The sequence below is a fragment of the Pongo pygmaeus genome, chromosome 6 (assembly GCF_028885625.2).
Source record: "Pongo pygmaeus isolate AG05252 chromosome 6, NHGRI_mPonPyg2-v2.0_pri, whole genome shotgun sequence".
Lineage (NCBI taxonomy): Eukaryota > Metazoa > Chordata > Mammalia > Primates > Hominidae > Pongo > Pongo pygmaeus.
The window spans coordinates 113095001-113100000 of record NC_072379.2 but is presented as its reverse complement, the minus strand read 5'-3'; the positions used below and the strand labels follow the sequence as shown (position 1 = coordinate 113100000).

The following is a 5000-nucleotide window of genomic DNA, read 5'->3' as shown; positions in this document are numbered from 1 at the left end:
AAAAAAACAACAGAAAACATGATCAGAAAGGAAATAATTGCTGTAACTACAGTAAACAATTTTTGAGCGAAATGTGTTTATAAACAAATAGGTTTTGCTAAACATCTTATTGAACATTAACAAAGAAAAATCATATAAATTAAAACTGATACATAGTGATGGATTTTATAAGAAAAAAACAAAGCTAATACTCTTTTCTGAGATTAGGCAGCTAATAAGTATTCAAATTAGGCATAAATTTTACATGCACAATGTTTAAAATATTCAGAGAAAAGGTCTGATTGCCTTTACTAGTTATATGAAAATTATAATTTCAATCCTCTCCAACTGTAGAAACAGATAGGCATAACCTCTACATATTGCATTTAAATTTTACTTTTGAGAACATATCTGGAATATGTGTATATATGTGTATGTTTTTATTTCATCACCTAAGTTATTTGAAATATTTATTGTTTCTGGATGGAGTTAGTAACACAAGGAATAAAAATAAAGTACTATGTTTTCAAGTGTAGCAGACAGGTGCAGCATTTACTACTAACCTTTGTGTAGTAAATCTCAGGACCAACTGGATGAATTAAAGAATTCTACATGTATTACTGTGTCATAATCAAGGCCATCAAATAATTAAGAATAATCAACAAGCAAAGAGGCATGTGTCTAAATCTTTATTACAATTACGAAGAAAGACCTACATAACTTATAATTCCTATTAACTAAAGGATTTTACTCTTAGCCCTTGTGGAGTTTTTAACTTTATAGAACCCTACAGTAGAAATTGTTATTTACATTTTAAGTTAAATCATCTAAGTTAGTAAAATAATGCTTAAGAAAACTATAGCAGTGATAGTAGTTTTTGCTCTACAAAAGAGGAGTATCTGATCCAACATTTATATGAAAAAAGAAGGGTGATTGTGTAATTAGATGATTATACTGTACATTTCACTTAAAGAAAAAAGCTTGGAGTATGTTCACTATAAAGGAGGAATTTTTCAAGGACAATGCAGATTATTCCTAGCATTTACTAAGTTTCTCTTGGTAACACTTCCACTTATTTCCCAATATAGGAAACATTTCCAGCACAATGTGAAGTGCTGTTTACCTTTTAAGTATATTTTAAATAATAATAAATTCAGCATATTCTTTCAAAGTGGATGTGCTTATGATCCGAAACATACCAAACTAAATTATTCATTCTTCTCAATCCCACCTCAAACATTTTACAAAAATCAGTGAAAATAAATTTCAGATCATTAAAGGGAAAGATGAATCTGGGAGTCCCTGTTTTAATGTTTGTCTGAACTGTAAGTTAAACCCTTAAGTCTTTCATCGTACACAACTTTTCAGCCACATCAGAAAATAACTCTTCAGATCTTACACTCAAACGATACAGTTAGACTTTTCTCCCCTGCATTAAGTTTTCCTTCCTTTCCTTTTTCCTTCTTCTTTTTTAAGCAAGTCACTGTACAGATACTTATTCTCTACACCACTTCCCTTTTGAAACATTAAACTGACACTGGAACTGACTGCACAAGATTGCATTTTCTCTTCCTAAACAACTTGAATTGAAAGGTTACTTAGTGTAACAATATTTACTTGCAGAATTGTGTTGTTACCAAGGGTATAATGGATGGTGGCTATGCAGGTTTACGCAAGAATGAGTGAAGCATGAGGCATTAGCCATGTGTTTGACATGTTTCAAATTGCTATAATCCAGCATCAAACACACCCAGCAATTCATGCCATTTCTTGCAGCCATAATCTTGAATAAAGCGTGCACAACCACTTATTATATAAATTAGTATATGACTCCCTGTTATAGTCACAACAGTGCTTTTGTGTTTATTTTGCATCAAAATGTAGTCTTTTATTTGTACAAATAGCAGGATATAAAGACATAGCTCAATTAGGCCTCCTTACTTTATGATAGGGTAGTACTGAATGCTAGACTTGTTGGTTTTATTTCTTCCTCTTAGAGTTATAGGTTCTATTGGTATAAAACTGTATCATGTGAGATAGTTACATGCCAGAGTGATAACAGAAACCTGCATGTATCCTATTCCGTATTCACAGCAATGTTTAAAAGTTTGAAACTTGACCTGGGCAAGTATAGTTAATTGTGTTATCTCAGCCACCACCAGGGACACTATTGGTCCTTGTTGCTTACTCAACTTTTCTCTATGGTCTTCTTTCTCATCTCTTCTCCCTCCCTGTTTCTTATGCTCCCTATCTCTTTTCCACTCCACATTCCCATGTGTATATGTGTGCACATGAATATGTGTATCTATATATATTTATAGAGAGAAAGATAGATCAATCAATCTGTCTATGTATGTCACGGATTATAAAGAAGATAAAAATAGCCTCTACTTTGAACCACACTCTGCAATCTACATAAACTGTCTGTCTTATAATCTTAGTGCCTTAATATTAACTCTCATTTTGGTGGAGGAGTCTTACTATTTAATCAAAACAAATGGATGAAAAAAAATGACTTCCCAGAAAACTAAGAACAAATAACAGTACAAATAAAACATTTCTAACAATTCATTTTGTCAACTTTTCTTAAACAAAATGATTACAGTGACCTTGAAAGACACTTTATGTCTAATATCTGATTCATTCCAGTGTCCAATTTATTTAATCAAACATATTCATTAAATCCAAATAGTTTTGAATATGACATTTTAAGAAAAAGAATCAAATTAAAAACATATATTCTTAAATACCTCCTTAATCTTTGATCAATTATCAATATCAAATATTAAATATTTCTACGCAGATTCACACAAGAAAGGGTTAAATATTAAGAAAACTTAACATATGTAACAAGAAACCTCATACGTTTACCTCAAAATATTAGTTAAGTTCTAATTTTGAAAACTTGACTGTGATTTAAAACTTCTGAAAGAAACTAGCGTTTAAATAATGATAACTCTTGTGCTCTAGTGGAATTAATTCATCATGGGCACCATGCATAGTGCATTTGAAATCCAGCACTGCTTTGCTAAAAGTCTTTAATGCTAAGATTGCCTAATAAATCAAAATGCCAAATATGAAGGATATAGTTGAATGTGTAAGAACAAAAATTGAAACAGCACATGAATATTTTCAATTTTTAAAAACTGAAGCAGGATGTCTTTTAAAACATGATTTGGGGAAGGGCATCTGCTATAGCAAGTGATATTTTTATTGTACCAAGTGACATAATTTTAAGTAAATTAAAATTAACTTGTTTATTAAGTATTTGTTACTACTTTTTACTTATTTAAACAAAATGCCTAAAATGTTATACACAAATTAAGGTTATCTTCTTAGAAAAAAAAAAAACACTTTAGTAAAACTTCAGACTTTCATTCAAAAAGGTTAATATTTCAAACATGCAAAGTAGTAGGACATTTTAAGAAAATTTTTTTTTAAATGATAATGACTACATTTTAGCAAAGACAATACTGTTAGATCTTCAACAATAACAAAATATAGGAAACATAAGTAAAGCCAATGAAAAACTTATCTTCCATTTCAATCAGATATTAATTAACTTAGCAGCTAAGTATATTATATTATGCTCCTGGATAAAAAAATAAAATAACTTTAAAATGGAAACAAAATATAAATGTTTAATTATGAAAACATTATAAAATACTAAAATTAAGTATTTAATCCCTATGCTATTTCACTTAAAGTGCAATGAAGAATTTGAAAGAATGGTGGCCACGTAGATGTATTTTACTGCAACATTATGATTCTGTATCTATAGTTCAGAAGCCCCCTTCAGAAGTATAATTGAAAGAGATTTTATAATACTATACTGATGATTCTGGTGAACTAATTACTCAAAAATATATTTCAAAATTATATTTTCACATTAATCTTCATATTCTAACATCTTGTTTGTCTTCACATTCATATAATTTCTGTATATATTTATTTCTCAAACATGTAAAAATGTACACCAATTTTTACTTTTCAAGGTACATGCTAAATTGTCAGTCTTCCTTTTAAATATATAAATTTTAATGTTAGTTTAATTCATTAAATCATTTAAATGTTTTAAAATCAGACCTTTATAGCATTAATATTTATTTTTTCAAAACAAGGGGGATAGGAAGCTTAGGGAAAGTTTATTTCACTCTGTTACTTTATAACCTCTGACAAATTGAGTTTTCATTAATTTATAACGCCAAAATGTAATATTTTTTTGCAATGTGTTATCCTATCTAACTGTATGTCTTAGATATGTAAGAGGAGGACTTAAAAACTAAAGAATGTTACCTAGTTGTCAATACAAAAATAAATACTGGCTACAGTTTACAAGATACCAGGTAAGCAAGTATATTCTGTCACAAATTTTCTTGTCTTTGCCTGAAGAAAAAAAATTGTCAAATCCTGCAACCAGGAATATTTTAGTTTAGGAAACAGAATTTAACAGTAAAAATGTAAAGCAATAAGAAATAATTAGCTCTCCAAGAACACAGAAAGACCTGCCTAGCAGGCAAAACCTCCCTCTTTTTTATTTAAAAAGCTTAGTGATTGAGTTGTGCAAGCTTGCAAGCTTCCATGCAGTGGGTCCACTTACAGTCAAATTCCCAAAGGCTGGACTACTTGCAATAGCCTTCACTGATCCCCTGGCTAATGAGAGCTCTGAGTATGTACTTCTCTTGTGATGGCATTTTCACCTTTCCTGCCACATATCTTTCCTTAACCCTCAGGCTTACATTACTTCAATCTTCAGTCTCCCGCCCACAGCAACTCCCTGGGATCCCTTGCTGTTTTTCCTGAGCATAATACAGCTCTTCCACGGATCCTCATTCTCTTGCCCTTTCAGCACTTTTTACTTCCAGGCTATCTTTTGGGCGCCAAATGTCCCTTTAATACTGCTCCTCACCGGACCCACCTCTTGCCTTCCCATTGGAAGACCCACAGCATAGGCGGTACGCTTAGAGAAATTTCTTCCACCGGTCTCAACTTAGTGCAAAAGTCCAACATGAGCATAGCAG

At 31.2% G+C, this 5000-nt stretch overlaps 1 protein-coding gene across 38 annotated transcripts in view; it reads right to left on the bottom strand.

The window, feature by feature from the left end:
* FOXP2 (forkhead box P2) overlaps window positions 1–5000 on the bottom strand; it is a 606462-nt gene that overhangs the window by 268596 nt on the left and 332866 nt on the right. The window contains exon 1 of one of the 38 annotated variants that reach the window (XM_063667754.1): window positions 4898–5000. This exon is cut by the window's right edge and continues 17 nt beyond it. The exons of 36 other annotated variants lie outside the window; for them this stretch is intronic. The gene's annotated coding sequence lies outside the window, so the exon portion shown is untranslated. Of the gene's footprint in view, window positions 1–4718; window positions 4826–4897 lie in introns of those variants that run through there. One more of the 38 variants, XM_063667755.1, reaches the window with a different exon arrangement.